Below are 18956 nucleotides of genomic sequence, written 5' to 3'. Positions count from 1 at the left end.
GATTACTTCGGTTTTGGGGTGAGCCTGAAAAGCTTTGTGAGAAGTATTTTGGGAATACTCGAACCTTGATCTTTTCATAGGTTATGTACTCGGTAGTTGGACTTGATCTTGGATGGATATAGTCTCGTTTAGGATGAAAACATGTTAAATTTAGAGGAATAATTTTCATTATATTTGGCTTGGGGATTGGCTAGAATGAAAGGTATTATTCTTTGTTACTTTTCTGAAACATTTTTTTGTTCATGGTTGGGAATCATCTTTCCGACTTATCCTCCGTGTCTTATTCTTTCCTGTGCCCTAACTTATAGAAACTTGTCTTGGACTTTTGGAATATTACAATTGTTGGGTAAGTTTAGAGAATTCAGGTGGATGGTGTTTTGAAGATCTTGGAACTTAGATGCGCGATAAAGGTAGAGTGTATTTACTGCAAGTAACGATTCTACAAGGACGAGCTTGTGTTTAGGACTAAACTTTAATACTTGTTGGTAACCTTTCTGGTTTCAGGTTTGTAAATTGATAACCGATGAACCATCTTGAGGAAAGTTAAGTTCACTAAGATTATTAGTACGGATAATCTTTTAACTAATTTTATGGTTTTAGATCCAGTGTATTGTAGTTGGGTAAGTAAGCATGTACCCTTTGTGAAAATATTAGTGGAATTATCTAGTGTTATATTCCTTCATGATTAGTTCTTTTTCTTGTCCATATATCGTTTGCTTCTATTGTCTTAAGACTAACCTCGTTTCAAGAACTTCCATTTAATAGTCATATCTAAACCTTTCATAATATTTGAAGTTATTCTTTCCATCATCCTCCATTTCATGCTTATGCTCTTATATCGTGTCATCGATCGTTCATGCATTTGTGTGTTATCTTGGTTTAGACCTAATCTTTAAGCTTGTAGGTTGACTTAGTCTTCCCTCATTCTGAACCTCTATCCGTTCCTAGTAATTTCTTGACATGAGTTGTACTGCCCTTAAGAATTCTTTTATTGCCGCCTGGTTCGTAGATACTTTACCTTTTCTTGATGGTCTGTTATTAGAGGACCCTTGAGATGTGTCACTCTTATTTGGATTGAGCATCTTTTTGTTTGACTTGACCTTGAGAGATAGAGTTGAATTTTGATTTAACTATAAACTTGCGTGATTGAATTTCTAGGTAAGGTAAGGTTGTGAAACCAATGATTGTGAACTACTTTGGAAACTGTTCCAAGAGTGAGAGTAGTAGATTTGGGATGAGAGTTTTTGAGGAAAATCATCAAGAATCTGAGAGACGAGCTGGTGGATGCTTAGGGAACCAATGGTACCGAACTTGGCTATTTTGGAATTTTAGATTCTAAATGCTCTTTTCTCAAGTATCGTGGAATTCTATGAGTAGAGGTTTATAAACTAGAGACCATGCTAGGTTTCGAGTGACCGTTCTCCACTTAGATAGACCTACGGATTGTGTGGGTAATGATGTCTGAAATATTGTACTTTAATGTTTAATAGTGAGTTGAATGGAAGAGGCTATGTTAGAAGTCGAGCTAGCGGGTATGATTAGTGTTATGATATTATAGAATGGTAGTAGAAGTGTATATTTTGGACAATATCAAACTTACGAGATTAGACCTTCGATTGAGTGTTGAGGTTTATCGAGGATATGCTATTATTTTCGGTTGAATTTAGTGAGATTCTATTGGAGGTATATGGAGATAAATTGGAATAAAATATTTGGAGATTCCCTAGATGGAATGTGTTGTAGTAGAGAAACTAAAAATTTCAATGGTGATTATTTGATAACTGAAGTTTGAGTTTGAGTGCTTATAGTAATATTGATTTTGGAATGGGATTTGGTAGATGGTAGCACGGTTTTGACCGTTTGCATAAACTGTGGATTAGTGGGTAACAAAAAAAAAAAAAAAAAAGTGAGTGAGTATCATTAAATTTGTGAGTACCATTTGTTTCCAGTTTATGGATTTTGGTATTGGATATCCTATATCATCTCTCGTGTGTGACACTTACCAGCTCCCACTAATTCGTTCATCCATGTTACATTGTTTTGATGCACTTTTCCCTGTGCCTCGAAATCATTGAGTTATCAGTAAGTTGTTGACTTCTGTTTTCTTTCATTTGGGTTATTCTTATATTAAAGTGAAACTTTGGATATTAGGTGATCATTGTCGGGGATTAAAGTCCTCATTTTCTTCATTTATTCTTCGCACTCCTCCGTTTCAAGTTAGGATTTTAGCTTCCGTAGTTCTTTCGCAGTCCGTTAAACATCTTGTTTATAACTTTTCTCAATATGTTTACCCATCGATTTATTCATTGTTTCTTTATTTTTTCTTTTCCCGACGATCCAGTTTATACGGCTTTTCGTTAATCAGCATTATAATTTTCAGAAGTCGTTTCCTTTAAATTAAAAATTTTGCTTTATCTTGGGATTGTATTACCCATCTTTCTTTGTTTTTTGCAAATGTGTTTTACCAAATGTAAATTTTCACAATATATAAATTTTGAGTTTTGTAACACTTGTTAAAGCATTAATTTTGAGTTTTGTTTCGGCTTGCCTTGGAATTGGACCGACAGAGTTCTTGTTCGCGACGGGCACTCGATCGTTCAATCGGGCAAGACTAATGTTATAAATCTTTCTTGAAAACTTGTTAAATGATTGTTTTGATTTTAACTTTCATTTTTGTATCCTTTTGTCAACTGACATCTTCGAGGACTAATTGTCTTTTCTTTGAGTTTTGGTTTTCTACATTCAAGTTTCGCGGACGAAACTTTTTGAAGGTGGGGTGATTGTAACACCTCGTATTTTATTATGTTGGATAAAATTCTTTTAATTGCTACTTTGTATTTAATTACGTTGGTTAACGATTTATATATTTATTTTCTCAGCTAATTAATTAATTTCATTATAATTCGTTACGTTAAATTTAATAACCGTTAATAAGTTCTTTTAAAAGTTAGCCCGAGTTTGTTTAGCTGACTTTTTATGGGTTCACGTAAATAGTTTTATTTATTTAATAACTTTTTGTTTCTTTCTAAGTCCCTTATCGAAGTCGAGCTAAGTGGGCTCCAGACGGATCAGTTAGCTATTTTGAGTTTGTTCCGCTAAATTAGCAAATATCTTTAAAAGCCGCTAATTTAGTTAAAATCTCTAATAATTCCGATTCGAGCTAATTTCGTATTATTTTCGTTAACTAGCTGAGTTTATTTTATTTTCATTCATTAAATTTATTTATTATTGAGTATGTTTTATCTCGAAAACCTTTACTAAAATCGCTTCTATTTAACTCGAGACGGTTTTAAAAACTAGCAAAATTTCTTAACGATGAAGAAACGTACGTATAATAAATAGCTAGCTAGTTGGCTGCTCCCTCATTTCTCACGCATCATTCCTTCTTCTCCCTTCCTTTTTCTTCTTTTTCGTTCTGTTTTAATTTTTATCAGATTTTAAATTGATTCTGCCACTCCGTTTGTCATCCGTTATCAATGATTTTCGTTCCATATTGCTGCTCCCATCGTTCCTGTCAATCCATTGTAAGTAAAATTCATTTTCATTACGAATTTTTACAAACCCAAGTTATATTTTCAGCTTTATTTATTATAAGTCGGTTGTAAGTGCTGAGATAGACGGGCTGGTAGAAGATTTGTTAGTAATAAATGATTAGTTCAATCGGAAAAAGGTAACAATGATAGGTTACTCGATATTACTTATAAAATATGTTTATTTCGAATGCTGGTTAGTCTGTTTTATAGTTGAGACGGTGTATAATTATATATAGGGATCATTATGGATGTTAATTATTCCGTTGTATAGTTGAGACGGTGTATATCTTGATATGTGGAGATGATTGAGACGGTGTATCTTGACTGTAGGGATCATTTGGGATGCTAGCTAGTAAGTGGTATATTTAAGACGGTGTATGCTGACATCTATGGATTGTTTTGGGTGATAATTGGTGTGTTTTATAGTTGAGACGGTGTATACTGACATGTAGGGATTGTTTTGGGATGCTATTTGAGATCCTGTTTATTTTGTGGTATATTTAAGACGGTGTATACTAGCGTGTAAGGATCGGTTTTGGATACTAGTTAGTCCGTTGTATAGTTGAGACGGTTTATATTTACATGTAGAGATTGTTGGATACTAGTTAGAGTATTGTATAGTTGAGACGGCGTATATACAGGTAGGGATTGTTGTGGATGCGGTTTTGATAAAAGAAAATGGTATATTATTTTGTGGACTTGTCTGGCTATATTTGTACTTTGTTGCAGGTGAGACGGTAAGCATTATGGGCCGTATATGTACTTTAATTATGTTGGAACAGGTACGAGATGTTGGTCGGCCAATACATGGTGGTATTTTCATATTTAAGTGTGTTTATTCCCATTCTCGTATTGCGTGGTTGTTTCCACCTTTGGATTGTCTGGTTAGTCCATGCTAGATATGTAAGTACAATGGGTCTAAGTGTGTTTGTCATTCTATACTAGTGGTAATCAATCTCATTTGTTACGATCGTTTCTATTCGGATCCTAGTTCATGTGTCGTGGACTAGGTGGCCGGATTGAAGTTACTCGGCCGTGGTTATATGGTGTAGCCCGGTTACAAGTCTCGGGGTTACGGAAAGTTACCGTAGCCGTTGAATCGGATACGTGTTGTATTCGAGAGTATAGTGTCGGGTTACCGAAAGGCCGGTACTGTACTTAAGCTAGGACTGATTATATCGGCTATGTGTTGTAGTCCGATGATTGTCGGGGTATGTGTTGTATCCCGATAGCGTGATGTTATTTAGCTGTCCTACCGGGAGATCGTGGTTTACTCTTTATGGTTGATTTAGCATTTTTACATTGACAGCAGTCTGATACATCATTTTGGTCATGGGTTGTCCTCGTGCTTCCTTTACTACGATGTTGTGTTTGGTCGTAGTAATGTGGGACACGTTTTGGTTGTTTCAGTTCCGTTATTACATGATTTATTTTTCTTATTTATCTTTTCTATGTTATATTTGTTTTGTATTGTACTTATGTTATTACATTGTAATATGGTTTAGGACACTTGAGTTACTCTCCGCTGATGAATGACAGGTGACAGGTCGGTGGTATATGCTAGGGGTTACAGGACGAGTGGCTAGCGAGCGTTGCCAAGGCAACGATATACCCTTTTGATTATCGTCCGTTATTGCACTTTTGGAAATTTGGAGGGATGTGAGATCCCTTGTATATTTCTATTCGTATTATGCTTTTATTTGGTAAAAGTAGTAATTATGTTAAATAGTTTTAAAATGTTTTAAGTGAACTCCGCGGCTATGCCTCGAAGTTTTAAAATTTTACGTATTTTTCGCTGTTAATTATATGTTTATTCTTTTGTATAACCGCGGGGGTTCACACCCGCAATTTGATGATGACACTTTGGGTGGTGATTTCGGTGATATCTTATGGGATTCGGATGACACTTTTGTTGGGAGTGGGGAAAATTATAACTTGTCTGAGATGACCCAATTTTATAAAGAACCATGCGATGATTATGTTTTTTTTATATGCCTATAGAATCGGATAAATATGCATTTCATGCTTATATCATTATGAGTCGTGCATGGTTTCTTTCCATTATAATTAAGCTATTATGATATCTTCACTAACTCTTATTTCAGTTCAATTCAGCTTTTTTCAGCCTAAAAGAAGAAGGCTATCTTTATCCTTAGATCCAACAAGGTCCGAAAATCCAACTTAAAACTTATGAATAATAACATGCGAGTTGGGAAGTGAGCCTCATATATTGTTGTAAATATATCAATTAGTAAGGGGTTGTTCTAGCATAACCAAATGTCCTGTGTTCGAACTTTGAAAACGGAGCAACGTTAAAACTCATGATGGAGAGTTTTCGTCCTAGTGGTCTTCCCCAACTGAATTCGAATTAAACCGGATAGTCTACATCGACATTGTCATAAGTATTTCTCATAAATATGTTGGTAATTTAAGTGTAATTACCGGTTTATTTTACCATATTTAAGTTTGGTTCGTAGATGGGAAAGTATAGAGTGTACGCTTGCATAATTGTTTACGGAGTTACAGTATAGTTTTTGTTAGAATAATTTTGTCGGGTTTTAATTTCCGCAACAAAAATTAAATAAATCAGAATTTATGAAGAGTTGCAATTCTTCACAAATCATTCCTTTGTTCCTTCTCATTTCTATATAAATAGACATGGATTGAAGACGTTTGTATACAAAAAATAATCTCATCCTCCTGCATTATTGAACGATATAACAAACTATACATAAAATACTTATGAATTACATCTTTGTTTTTTTGTGCCCGAAAACAAAGAACATCGTCTTATATCAATGGGAAGTTCGATATGTGCCTGACACTAATATAGGGTTGAATTGTTCTATAAGGAAAACATAAGTCAATTCGGTGTGATTTATTATTGTCAGTTTCTGTTTCGTGCATACACAATCTGTAACAAAATATGATGAGGTGAGGGTTACAAACTTACATTTAAATTACTCTGTATTTAGATTATATTCTACTAGGGGTGTTTACTTAGTGCTCTGGCCTCTGGATTAGGGATGACAATGGGTAGGGTCTTGGTAGGGTCCGCCTAGACCCGGACCCGAGATTTTCCCGTACCCGACCCAGACCCGCAAGGGTCTAAAATTTGAGGACCCATACCCGGACCCTATGGGTATGGGTAGGGTCTGGGTCTACCCGCGGGTCCGAGTTTCAGCCACTTTAGTAACAAGATTAACAGCTATGGGTCTATAATATTAAAAAAAAAAATCATACTACTTTAACATTATGAGTTTATTCATCTGTCGTTAATGGTGGTTGCCGGTCGCCGCCTATTAGAGAGGTGGTTGCCAGTCACGTATCAGTGATGTGGTGGTGGTTTTCTTGTGTCAGTGGTGGAGTAGTGGTATTGTCAGAAGAGTTTGGTTGGGTTTTATCACTTTATGGGATGAGGGAAGAGAAATAGACTTTAGTTGGGTTTCTACAGTCTGCCAGTATGAATTCACAAAAGTTGTGATTATGATTTTTTTTCTTTAATAAAGGGTCTAAGGGTCGGGACTCGGGAATGGGTCTCATAACTTAGACCCGGACCCGAAATATTTTCTTAAGACCCATACCCGACCCATACCCATTGGGTCTGAAAAAATGAGACCCATACCCGACCCATTAGGGTCCGACACTCAGGGTCTGGGTCGGGTCCCCGACCCATTGTCATCCCTACTCTGGACCAAAAATCATACCAGATCGGACCATATATTATCCCTATATTATTTGGTCCGGTTCACGGCCAACCTATTTGCTCTACTTTGGTCTTCGGTCTGGTCTTAAACCAAACCGAATAGACTGCGGATCAGACAATGGACTGAACTTATAGAAAAACAATCTTTAAAATTGTAATATTATTGATTTTATTTTCTACTTTGTTAACATGTACGGAGTACGGTATTATAAGATGTGTAATTAATTATGTTCCGGGTGTAATTCCAGAGCAGATATTTGTTACCACTCGTAGCTTGTAGAATGACGTCTTTGCTTGAATCCTCCTTTGATCTCTCCTGAAACGATGAACAAACTGAGGGCTCGGCTTTTGCCGAGCGTACTCACTCCGACGCTCAAGTCAGTAAGCTTAAAGGGCTAAGTATGCGTTACTTGACTAAACGCGTATTGTAGAGAGATAAGGAAGATATTACCAGATGAAAAGTGATTCTTGGGTTAATTTATGGATCCTTTCCTCAATGAAGGTTGAGGAGTATTTATAGACTTTCACCTTTTGTCACGTAGTGGCCAAGTGGCCAAGTGGCTGGCAGGTGGAAAGACCGTTCTACCCTCGGCCGATGGACCTATGGCAGGCTGGCCGAGGGGTCTTGGATATGAGTACGCGGATATGTGCCCCGACTGGCTAGTTGCCAGGCCGAGACCCAGGTGACAGACCGATGGGCTACATCGGCTAGACTGTCTAAGTCGTTGACTTTGCTGTGGATACCCTTGACCTCGCTTAATATGTTGACTTGGTCAGTGGTGCAGAATATGCCCCATCAATTTGCCCCCAGCGTAGTCTATGTCGTGGTATGGGCTAAGATGTATGTTGAGCGTATATTCTGCGTAAGTATTTTTGTAAAATTTTTGGTATCGGCTTCTTCTAATGCATCGGCGTGGTTCTTGTTAGGCCGTACCATATCCCCCCTCCACATGGATGCGTAAAGGGCATCCGATGTGGAAAAGAATATGACGTTGGCCGAGACCAGGGCTGAGAGTGCCGGTTGTTTTTGATTGCCCCCGGCCGGTGCTTCCTAGCTTGGTTGGTCATGTGGCCGGCGGAGACCAGATACCTAGGAATTTGTTGAGGAAGATGAATAGGCGAAGATATGAAGGGGCGTGTTGAAGACGCTTGGTCACTGTTGCGTTGATTGACGTTTAACTGTTGCGACGATTGACATTCCGTGGTTGCATGTCCGACACGTGTCTGCTCGCTGATTGGCTGACGCTTCATGGGTCATTCCCGATTGGTCCTTCTTTATGGGCTTTTTCCTATAAATAGGGCAGTTTTTCCGTGATTTTGGCCACCAATTTCATTTTCTCAAATTTTCTCCAAAATCTTCATCTTTCTAAACTTTCAAGGGCTTCCTTTTTCTTCCAATCTTCAGAGTCTTTGATCCGGCGAGTGTTTTTTCTTTTAAGGTAAACAAACAAACTTTTTCATTTCTTATTTCGTTAGTAATTGCTGTGAACATGTCTTCTGCTGATGCCGGGACTAGTACTTCTGCGCCGGGGGGTTCCCCGTCGCGTCTTGATGAGGAGGGGGTACTAGAAGCCATCCCGCTAAGGTTTGGGGGCCCTAGGCCTCCTTCTCCCGTAGCTGATCTGCCCATTTTGGAGGAATGGGAGGATGAGGATGGTGATGCCGATGAGGATGATGATGAGAGAACTTCTTCTGATGGTGGGAGGCAGATTATCACGGATCACGGCGAGGCCTGCACGACTGGTCTTGACCGTGTCTGGACTAATAAATTCGCCAGCTCCTCCGGTGGGACTCTTTTCGGAGGTCATTTCTTCTTTGGTGAGGGGTATAAAATCGTTATTCCTGAGGAGGGTCAAGCGGTCTGTTGCCCTCCCCCCGGTCATATCGGTGTATATATCAGGCACCTGGAGTATGGGCTCCGGTTTCCTTTGAACGAACACGTCGCGGCCATCATAAAGGCTATGAACGTTGCCGTGGCCCAACTGCATCCGTTGGCCATGAGGACGATAGTTGGCTTTGTGTGGCTCTGTCTCTTCAAGGGGGAGACCCCTACGGTTAACTTATTCCGCCGACTCCATAGTCTTCGACCGTCGAAAGCCGGCAAAGTGGGGTGGTATAGCGTACAGACGGAGCCAGGCTATGTCTCCGTGAACAAGCTTACTTCTTGGAAAGACTGGCAACGGCGATGGGTGTACGTCCAAGTGCCGGAGGACTACCCATTGCCTCGGTCTTTCCAGAGCCCCGTTTACTTACGGTGTGAGGACCGGGAAGAATACGAGAAATGTACCTCCCGGGGTAAGGTTAAGATGGACGCTTCGTTGGTCCCCCTTACCGCGGATGAGAAGCGGGCGATGCATTTGTTTGACGCTGAGAAAGGATGGCTGCCCCCGACTCAGATCATTCTGCAAGACGAGTTGCTTTGCCGCGTCGGCCTCATACCGGCCCTCAACCAGGGTGAGTGGGGTCGGTGTGAGGCCCACCATTGCTTGCTATATTCCTGTTTTTGGAGCCTTGTTTTACTTCTTTTATGTAACTTTTGTTTGATTTCTTGCAGATCGGTTTGGTCAGGATCTGTCTGAGAGGGACTTGGAGAGGTTAGGGCTTGACAAGGACGGGAAGGTCGTTCAGCGGCGTCCTACGGCCGATTTTCGTGATCGTAGACTGGCCCCCAATGAACTTATGGACAAGCAGACGAGGGGGTTGGATCAGGAGACGGCCCAAGCACGGGTTCTCGGAGGCGTGCCGAAGAGATCAAAGAAGGCAGCGTCCAAGTTGACGGCGGCGTCAGTGTCTGCTCCCTCTTCGACCCCAGTGGTGCAGAAGGATCATGTGGAGGTCATCGACATCTTTGAGGGGGTGGTGACCGTTGCTAAGGATCCTTCTCCTCAAAAGAAGAGAAAAGAGCCGCCGTCTGCTTCTACCGTTGCCGGGGAGAAGCCTGCCTCAACCAGCCCTCCAACTAAGAGGGTCCAAACTGGTACGGATCTAACTTGTGGTTCGGATTTAGCCGGTTCGTTGGACATTCCTGATGACAGACTTTCTGATGTGTCAATGCATGGTGACATGGATGCCCTGTGTAAATTTTTTGTAGATCCATCGTCGGCAGCCGGCGTTCTAACTGAACGGCAATCAGGGAGGCAGCCTGAGAAGGTTATTGAGAAGGCGGGTGATAGAAATATCACCGTTGACTCCTCAGCTCAGAAAATTCCTCCCACCGAGCTCGTGGCGGAGGGTGAGAAAATATATAAGAGGTTGGCGAAGTGGATCCGTCTAGCCGGCTCCCACGTCATGGAGCAGGAAAAGGCCATGGCCCAATCTGGGCCACTGATCGCAAAGCTTAAGCTTGATCTCTCTGCTGCGAGGGGGGAGACCGGGAAGGCTAAGCGGGATCTCCTTGCTGCCGAGAAGCGTGTGGAGGAAGCTGAGAAGCTGCTGAGGGCCGAGAGGGCCAAAGTTGAGGATGCTGATGGCGCCACGGCCAAGATGATGGAGGAGCGGGACAGATATAAGGGCGCCTACGACGCTGTGGTTGCCAAGAGGGACGAGTGGGAGGATCTGTTCCAGAAGCAGACGGAGGCGCTCAGGGACACACAGGCTATCCTTGCTCAAAAAGAGAAGGATATTGAAATGCTTCAAGATGATCTCCTCCCTAAAATGTGCGTCCAATTCCGGGACCAGGCCGAGGAGGCGACCGGGGAGGCAATCGAAGCTCATCCCAGACGGCTCCTTCCCGTGGGATAAATTTGACCAGCTCTTGGATGAGATGGCTGATGCTGCGGAAGCAGCGGCTGCGGAGAAGGCGGAGGCGGCGAAGGCGGCTCAGATAGCGTTGGCCAAGGCGGCCTATGATGCAAAGGAGGCCGAAAAGGAGGCTGAGAGGCTAAAGGCGCTTGAAAATGTCGAGCCCTCTCTTGAGCCAGCCACCAAAGATGCTGCTGCCTCTGATGGAGGGCAGCAACAGGCATAGGGAGACGGGCGGTCGTCACCAGACTCACCCGGCATCTCGGATAGCTTTAGCTGTTCGGGGGCCAACTATTGAGCCTTTCCTCCCTGCCAACTTTTGGCGCTTCAATTGATATGCTTGTAACCTTTTGCTTTTCTTTTCCTTGTTTTTAAAAACTTTCTTGGTAGGTTGTGTTTAGGCTTACCCCTATGGGGACGGTCGTCGTCTGTATTCTTCTTTCAATTATTTTTAACAAAGTTTGTCCTATTGGCCTTTGGCTTGGCCGAGGCTTTGATCACAATTCTTTGTTTGTCTCCTTGCGTTATTAATTGAGTGCCTTCGTTTTTACCTTTGGAATGGCCGAGGCAGTTTGAATGCATATCTCAACTGTGTAACATCTTTGATGTATTGACCGATGTGTCTCCGTCGCTCTCGGCAAGTAGCCGAGGTAATCGGGGTTACGGCTCGATAGCAATTCTTCTAGCATACCGGTCGTTGTGTCCCCGTCGCTCTCGGCAAGTAGCCGAGGTAATCGGGGTTACGGCTCGATAGCAATTCTTCTAGCATACCGGTCGTTGTGTCCCCGTCGCTCTCGGCAAGTAGCCGAGGTAATCGGGGTTACGGCTCGATAGCAATTCTTCTAGCATACCGGTCGTTGTGTCCCCGTCGCTCTCGGCAAGTAGCCGAGGTAATCGGGTTACGGCTCGATAGCAATTCTTCTAGCATACCGGTCGTTGTGTCCCCGTCGCTCTCGGCAAGTAGCCGAGGTAATCGGGGTTACGGCTCGATAGCAATTCTTCTAGCATACCGGTCGTTGTGTCCCCGTCGCTCTCGGCAAGTAGCCGAGGTAATCGGGGTTACGGCTCGATAGCAATTCTTCTTTTTGGGTGGCAATTATGGAGGGGACAAGCACTTGGATGGAAAACTTGGTTGTTTCTTCATTTATGATCACGCGTTGGGGTGTCCACATTGGGTTTGGACACCTCCGCCGCTATACAAAGTACTTTCTTAAGTTGTCGGTGTTCCAATGGCTCATCAAAGGCACACCCTCCATGTCTGTCAGCTGGTATGTACCCGGCCTCATTTCTTCAACCACCTTGTAGGGACCCTCCCAGTTGGCCGTTAGTTTACCATGAATATTTCCTTTGTTGGTGGCGGCCGACTTTCTTAGGACTAGATCTCCTACTTTTAAGTCCCTCTTGTGGACTCTTCGGTTGTAGGCTCTTCTCATCCGGTTTTGGTATACTGCCAAGTTGAGGCGTGCTGTATTTCGGCTTTCTTCGACCAGATCCAGGGAGGCTTTAAGGCCTTCCTCATTTTCGACTGGGTTAAAAGTAGCCGTTCTGAATGTTGGCACCGTCGCTTCAATTGGTAGGACTGCTTCGGATCCGTAGACTAAGTGGAAAGGAGTGTACCCCGTTGCTTCTTTTTCCGTGGTCCGTAGGGACCACAAGACGCCGGGTAGTTCATCGGCCCATCTTCCTTTAAGGTCTTCCACTGTCTTCTTCAAACCGTTGAGGATCGTCTTATTGGCTGCCTCCGCCTGTCCGTTGCTCTGTGGGTGGCAGACGGAGGAATATGCAAACTTGATGCCAAGCTCTTCTAACCAGTTCATTATCAGGTCACTCCAAAACTCTCGGCCGTGGTCAAATACCATAACTTGGGGTAATCCGAAACGAGTTATAACATTTTCCCAGATTACCTTTCTGACGGCCGCTGTGGTCTTCGCCGGTACTGCTACCGCTTCAACCCATTTGGTGAAGTAATCAACGGCGACGATCAAGAACTTCCTTCCTCCGGAGGCCGTTGGAAACGGCCCTAGCATATCCATCCCCCATTGTGCGAAAGGAAGGGGGCTAAGCACCGGTTGTAGGTCTCGGGAGGGAGCGTGTATCACGGGGGCATGCATCTGACAGTTCGTGCACTTCTTGGTCTTTGTTCTAGAATCTTGAAGCATGGTGGGCCAGAAGTAGCCGGCTCGGAGAGCTTTGTGGGCTAGTGTTCTTGCCCCCATGTGGTGTCCGCATATGCCCTCGTGAATCTCTCGTCGATTAGCTCAAGTCGGTCGGACCGACACATTTCAAGAGTGGTCTTATTACGGACCTTCTGTACAGTTCCCCTTCGAACACCAAGTACCTGGCGGCGATCCTTTTTATCTTGGCCGAGAGATTACGGTCCTCCGGCAACTTACTTGTAACTTTGTATTTCATTATCGGAGTCATCCACGTTGTTTCGGTCTCTACGTTGCCCACCATGCCGACATCCTCATTGATACTCTTCGTATTCCTGATATCCACCAGCACGGTTCGGCTGACATTCTTGATGGTTGAGCTGGAAAGTTTTGAGAGAGCGTCGGCCCGGTTGTTCTCAGATCTGGGAACGCATTGGATTTGGAAAGATTTCAATTTTGCTATGTCAGCTTTTACCCTTTCCAGGTATCTTACCATCCCGTCGTCCCGAGCCTCAAACTCCCCTCTGATTTGGTTAGTAACCAACAGTGAGTCTGTTTTTAACACAATGTGTTCTGCTCCGGCAGCCCTAGCTAGCTCGACTCCGGTTATCACCGCCTCGTATTCGGACTCGTTGTTCGAGGCCGAGAAGGTGAATTTCAAGGCATATTCGAACTCGTCCCCGTTTGGGCTGATGATAAGGATGCCGGCTCCCGAGCCGTTTCGTCGTGGAGGAGCCGTCGGTGTAAACCTCCCATACACCAGGTTTGGTTCTTCTTGATACGTGCATTCGGCCAGGAAATCTGCAAGTGCTTGCCCCTTTATCGAAGGCCTTGGTTTGTACTGAATGCCGAAGCCAGAGAGTTCCACTGCCCATTTGATAAGCCTACCGGATTGTTCGAATTTCTCCAAAGCTTTTTCCAAAGGCTGGTCGGTTAGGACCGTCACGGGATGAGCGTCGAAGTAGGGTTTTAACTTCCTTGCGGCAACGACGACGGCGAAAGCTGCTTTTTCAATTAGTGGGTAATTTCTCTCGGCGGGCAACGAGTGTATGGGCGACGAAGTAGATTGGGTGTTCTTTTTGTCTTCTTCCCGATGATCACGACCGACCGTGGCCGAGATAATCGCTATGTATAGGTATAGCGTCTCCCCTAGTATCGGCCTGGACAGAGTTGGGAGAGTCTGAAGATGAGCTTTTAGTTGCTTGAAAGTTGTGCTCTGTTCCTCCCCCCAGCTGAAGTCTTTATTCCCCTTCAACACTTTGAAGAATGGGGTGCTCTTGTCGGCTGACCGAGAGATGAAACGGGCGAGAGCCGCCATTCTCCCGGTCAGCATCATAACCTCTTTTCGATTCCTTGGTTCCGGCAGGTCTAGGATTGCTCGGACTTTTTCTGGATTGGCATCAATGCCTCTGGCACTGACAAGTACACCTAGGAATTTACCTGCCCGGACACCGAAGTTGCATTTCATTGGGTTGAGCTTCATCTTGTATTTCCTTAGTGAACAAAATGTCTCGTGTAAATCGGCCAAGTGCTCGCTGTCAGACTTGCTCTTTACAATAGCATCGTCGACGTAAGCCTCAATGTTCCGTCCTTTTTGATTTTGGAACACTTTGTCCACCAGCCTTGTGTACGTTGCTCCGGCGTTCTTCAAACCAAACGGCATCATTTTGTACATGTATGTGCCGTTAGCAGTGATAAATGCGCATTTAGGCATGTCTTCCTCGGCCATGAATACCTGGTGATACCCTGAGAAGGCGTCCAGCAGGCTCAGCATGGTGTAGCCTGCCGTGGCGTCAATTAAACTATCTATTCGAGGCAAGGGATAACAATCTTTGGGGCATGTTTTATTAAGGTTGGTAAAGTCTACACACATTCTCCATGCCCCCGACGACTTCTTCACCATTACAACATTGGCTAACCACTCAGGATAAGTACAAGGCATGATGAAACCCGCCGCTAGTAATTTATCTACTTCGGCTTTGATGGCTTCATCCTTCTCGGCCGAAGAGTTCCTCATCCTCTGCTTGACTGGGCGAGCGGTGGAGAGTACGTTCAGCTTGTGAATAATCACCTCCCGGCTCACGCCTGGCATCTCGGCCGCTGAGTAGGCGAAAACATCTTTATTCTTCCTCAGCAGATCCAGGAGGTCGGCTCTGGATTTTGGTTCCAGGTTGACACCGACGGTTACGGTGCGGCCCGGATCAATCTCTACCTCCTCGGTCTCTGCTCCTTCGACCATGCCGATGGTCCGGTCGTTTCCGGATCTGGGGGTGTACTGTATCTGGAAGGTTTTGAGTTCCGAAGCGCCATCTCTCACCCTCTCTAGATACTTTATCGTCCCGTAGTCCTGGGCTTCGCACTCTCCTCTGATCTGGTTGGTCACTAAGAGTGAATCTGTCTTCACCATGATACGCTCTGCCCCGACGGTTTTAGCTAGCTCAACTCCGGTTATCACCGCCTCGTACCTGGATTCATTGTTCGAGGCCAATGAGGTAAGCTTCATGGCGTGCTCAAACACGTCCCCGTTTGGGCTGATAATAACGATGTCGGCCTTCGAGCTATTCGTCGTGGAGGGGCCGTTAGCGTAAACCTCCCATAAACCGGGATCCTCCTCGTTCTTCGAGACGAGCTTATGCGCCTCCCCCCGGTCCGAGACATACACTAATGTTAGGGCTCGGATGGACATCACTGCGTCAGCCTCACTCAGAGTGACTCGACCTATGAGGACGTTGTAGGCGGATGAACCGTCAATGACCACGAACTCCGACATAACGTTCCTGGCTGCACCTCGTTCCCCAAACATTACTGGCAGCCTGATTGACCCCAGGGGTACCAGGCCGGCCCCAGAAAAGTTGTACAACGGGCCGGTGTAGGGGGTCAAGTCTTCAACCTTCAGACCGAGGCTGAGAAAGCATTCTCCGTACATAATGTTCGTGTAGGCCCCTGTGTCAATTAGGCACCTCTTCACCAAGTGGTTGGCTATGTCCAGGTGGACTGTAAGTGGATCGCTGTGAGGAGCGACGACTCCATCGTAGTCCTTCTTCCCGATGGTCATATCGGGGATGTTGGAAGCGGGGGTTGCTGTGTTGGGCACAAAGTTGACGGCCTGATATAGCTCATTCAGGTGCCGTTTGTACCCATGAGTGGACCCACCGTTCTCGTTGCCCCCGATGACAACATTGATTACTCCTTTTCGTTCTAAGACGGATTTCTTGTTTGACCCGCCGGTGTCTGTTTCTCGGCCACCGGCAACGTATTTGCCTAGGCTCCCCTTCAGGATCAGCTCTTCAATGGCGTTTTTCAGATGCCGGCAGTCATTCGTTAAGTGGCCGGTATGGCCGTGGTACTAGCAATACTGGCTCGTGTCACCGTCACCCCTCGGCTTAGGGGGCCTTTCCCACTTCTGACCCTCATTTTTGCTCAGGGCGAAGACCTCGGCGGCGGATACGACCAGGGGGGTGTGATTATTGTACTGCGTTCGGTAATATGGTACCGAACTCCCCCCGGCGCCCGCCGAGTTCTGTTTTCTGGCGGATTTGTCGGACCGTGACCTATTATCGTCACGGCGTCTTTCATCCGGGTTATTCTCCCGGTGGTTCTTCTTTTCTGAGTATCTAGCCTCGCTGTGGTCTACCCAGGTTTTGTGATAATCTTCCACCTTGATGGCCTGGTCGGCCATCTTCCTAGCGGCATATAGGCCCAAACCCCCGTACTTGATGAGTTCGTCTTTTAAGTCTCCCCTTGGGAGGCCTTTCATCGATCGAAGGCCGCCGCCGGGGTTGATCTCCCGAATTTGTTTGAACCTTGCCGTCGAACCTCTTCACATAGCTTCGTAGAGACTCGCCCTCCTCCCGTTTGATAGTTGAAGGTCCGACGTCTCCACGGCCCTCCTTTTGTTGCAAGAGTACTGGGCTATGAAGGCATCCTTTAGGTCGGCGAAACAGTATACCGAGCCGTCGGGAAGCCCCTTATACCAATTTTGAGCCATCCCATGCAGAGTCGTTGGGAAGACTCGGCACCAGACCTCATCGGGCTGCTCCCATACCGACATGTAAGACTCGAAAGCCTCGGCGTGGTCGGTGGGATCACTTTGTCTCCTTTGTATGTGAATGCCGCAACTTCGGCTTAGTTGGCACGGCGATGTCAAGGACATAAGCACCGAGGGGTCGTCGACAACGTGTCGAATGACACGCGGCGATTGGCTCCTCGCGTTTTCTCGGTCCGCTCCTCTCCTCGTAGCGGGAAGGACTTCTTCTTTGACTCGGGCTTCTTCTCCGACTCTGCTGAGTCGGACTTCTCTGGCTTCTCTGTGGCAGGCCTCGTCGGTGCTGCGGCGACGCTGTCCTCTCGTGAGTACGGGGAGGGCTCAGGTCTACCACTAGCACTCTGGGCTCCTCCGGTGTCTTGGCAGGGTCGGCTTCTCCTAGTGCTCCGTTCAAATTTAAAGTCACGCTCCGGGCCTTGGTCTCTCTGACGGTTACCGCCCTTGTCGGCGTGACGGCATCATCGGTGGGCGTACTTCCACCAGGTCCGGGAGCATCTTCGGTTTCGCCGTGTCAACCACATGTCCCATGATGGTGACCTGGTTGGCGAAGCGGCGTGCGTGTCTGGTATTATTGGCATCCCGAATTCCGGTTGGATTACTCCACCGGTGGAGGGCTGCACTACTCCAGAATTGTGAAAGGTATCGTCTTGGTAGAATGCGTTTTCGTCGGTCGCGACTACTTCTTGTTGTTTCGACATCTTCTTAGCTTTTTGGGTGGGTTTTTGTGTTTGTTTTTTTTTTTTTGTTTGGGAATGAATGTGACTAGCTTCTAGTGTCTTTCCCCACAGACGGCGCCAATTGTTCCGGGTGTAATTCCAGAGCAGATATTTGTTACCACTCGTAGCTTGTAGAATGACGTCTTTGCTTGAATCCTCCTTTGATCTCTCCCCTCAAACGATGAACAAGCGAGGGCTCGGCTTTTGCCGAGCGTACTCACTCCGACGCTCAAGTCAGTAAGCTTAAAGGGCTAAGTATGCGTTACTTGACTAAACGCGTATTGTAGAGAGATAAGGAAGATATTACCAGATGAAAAGTGATTCTTGGGTTAATTTATGGATCCTTTCCTCAATGAAGGTTGAGGAGTATTTATAGACTTTCACCTTTTGTCACGTAGTGGCCAAGTGGCTGGCAGGTGGAAAGACCGTTCTACCCTCGGCCGATGGACCTATGGCGGTGGCCGGGGTCTTGGATATGAGTACGCGGATATGTGCCCGGCCGCTAGTTGCCAGCCGAGACCAGTGTGACAGACCGATGGGCTTCATCGGCTAGACTGTCTAAGTCGTTGACTTTGCTGTGGATACCCTTGACCTCGCTTAATATGTTGACTTGGTCAGTGGTGCAGAATATGCCCCATCAAATTAATTATGTACTTAAATCTAGTAAGAAGATAATGTTGCTTATTTATTTTGATCGTTACGAACTCTTGAGTTCTAATTTTATATGCTAAACCATGTTGATGATAATCATATTTGATCCACTTTGGTCCATTTGGTTTAGCCCGGTCTGGTCCACTCGTTTTTATGGTCACGGTCGTAGCACTAACTAGAAATATCACAGTGCTTGATCTCTTTCGTTCACCGGAGTGAACAAATATTAATATGGTTCGATCCTCGGTCCATCTTTTAACCCTTATTTGGTGTTTGGTCCGAAAAATTTACTCCAATCCAGTCCATCCCAGACCAATGAACACCCGTAGATTTTACGACCCATTTTATGATGTGATTAAAGTTAGATTAATGCCTCGTTTGGTTACCACATTAAAAACAGGGGAATTGGAA

Source organism: Silene latifolia, chromosome 9, assembly GCF_048544455.1.
Source record: "Silene latifolia isolate original U9 population chromosome 9, ASM4854445v1, whole genome shotgun sequence".
Lineage (NCBI taxonomy): Eukaryota > Viridiplantae > Streptophyta > Magnoliopsida > Caryophyllales > Caryophyllaceae > Silene > Silene latifolia.
This window is presented reverse-complemented; position numbering follows the sequence as displayed.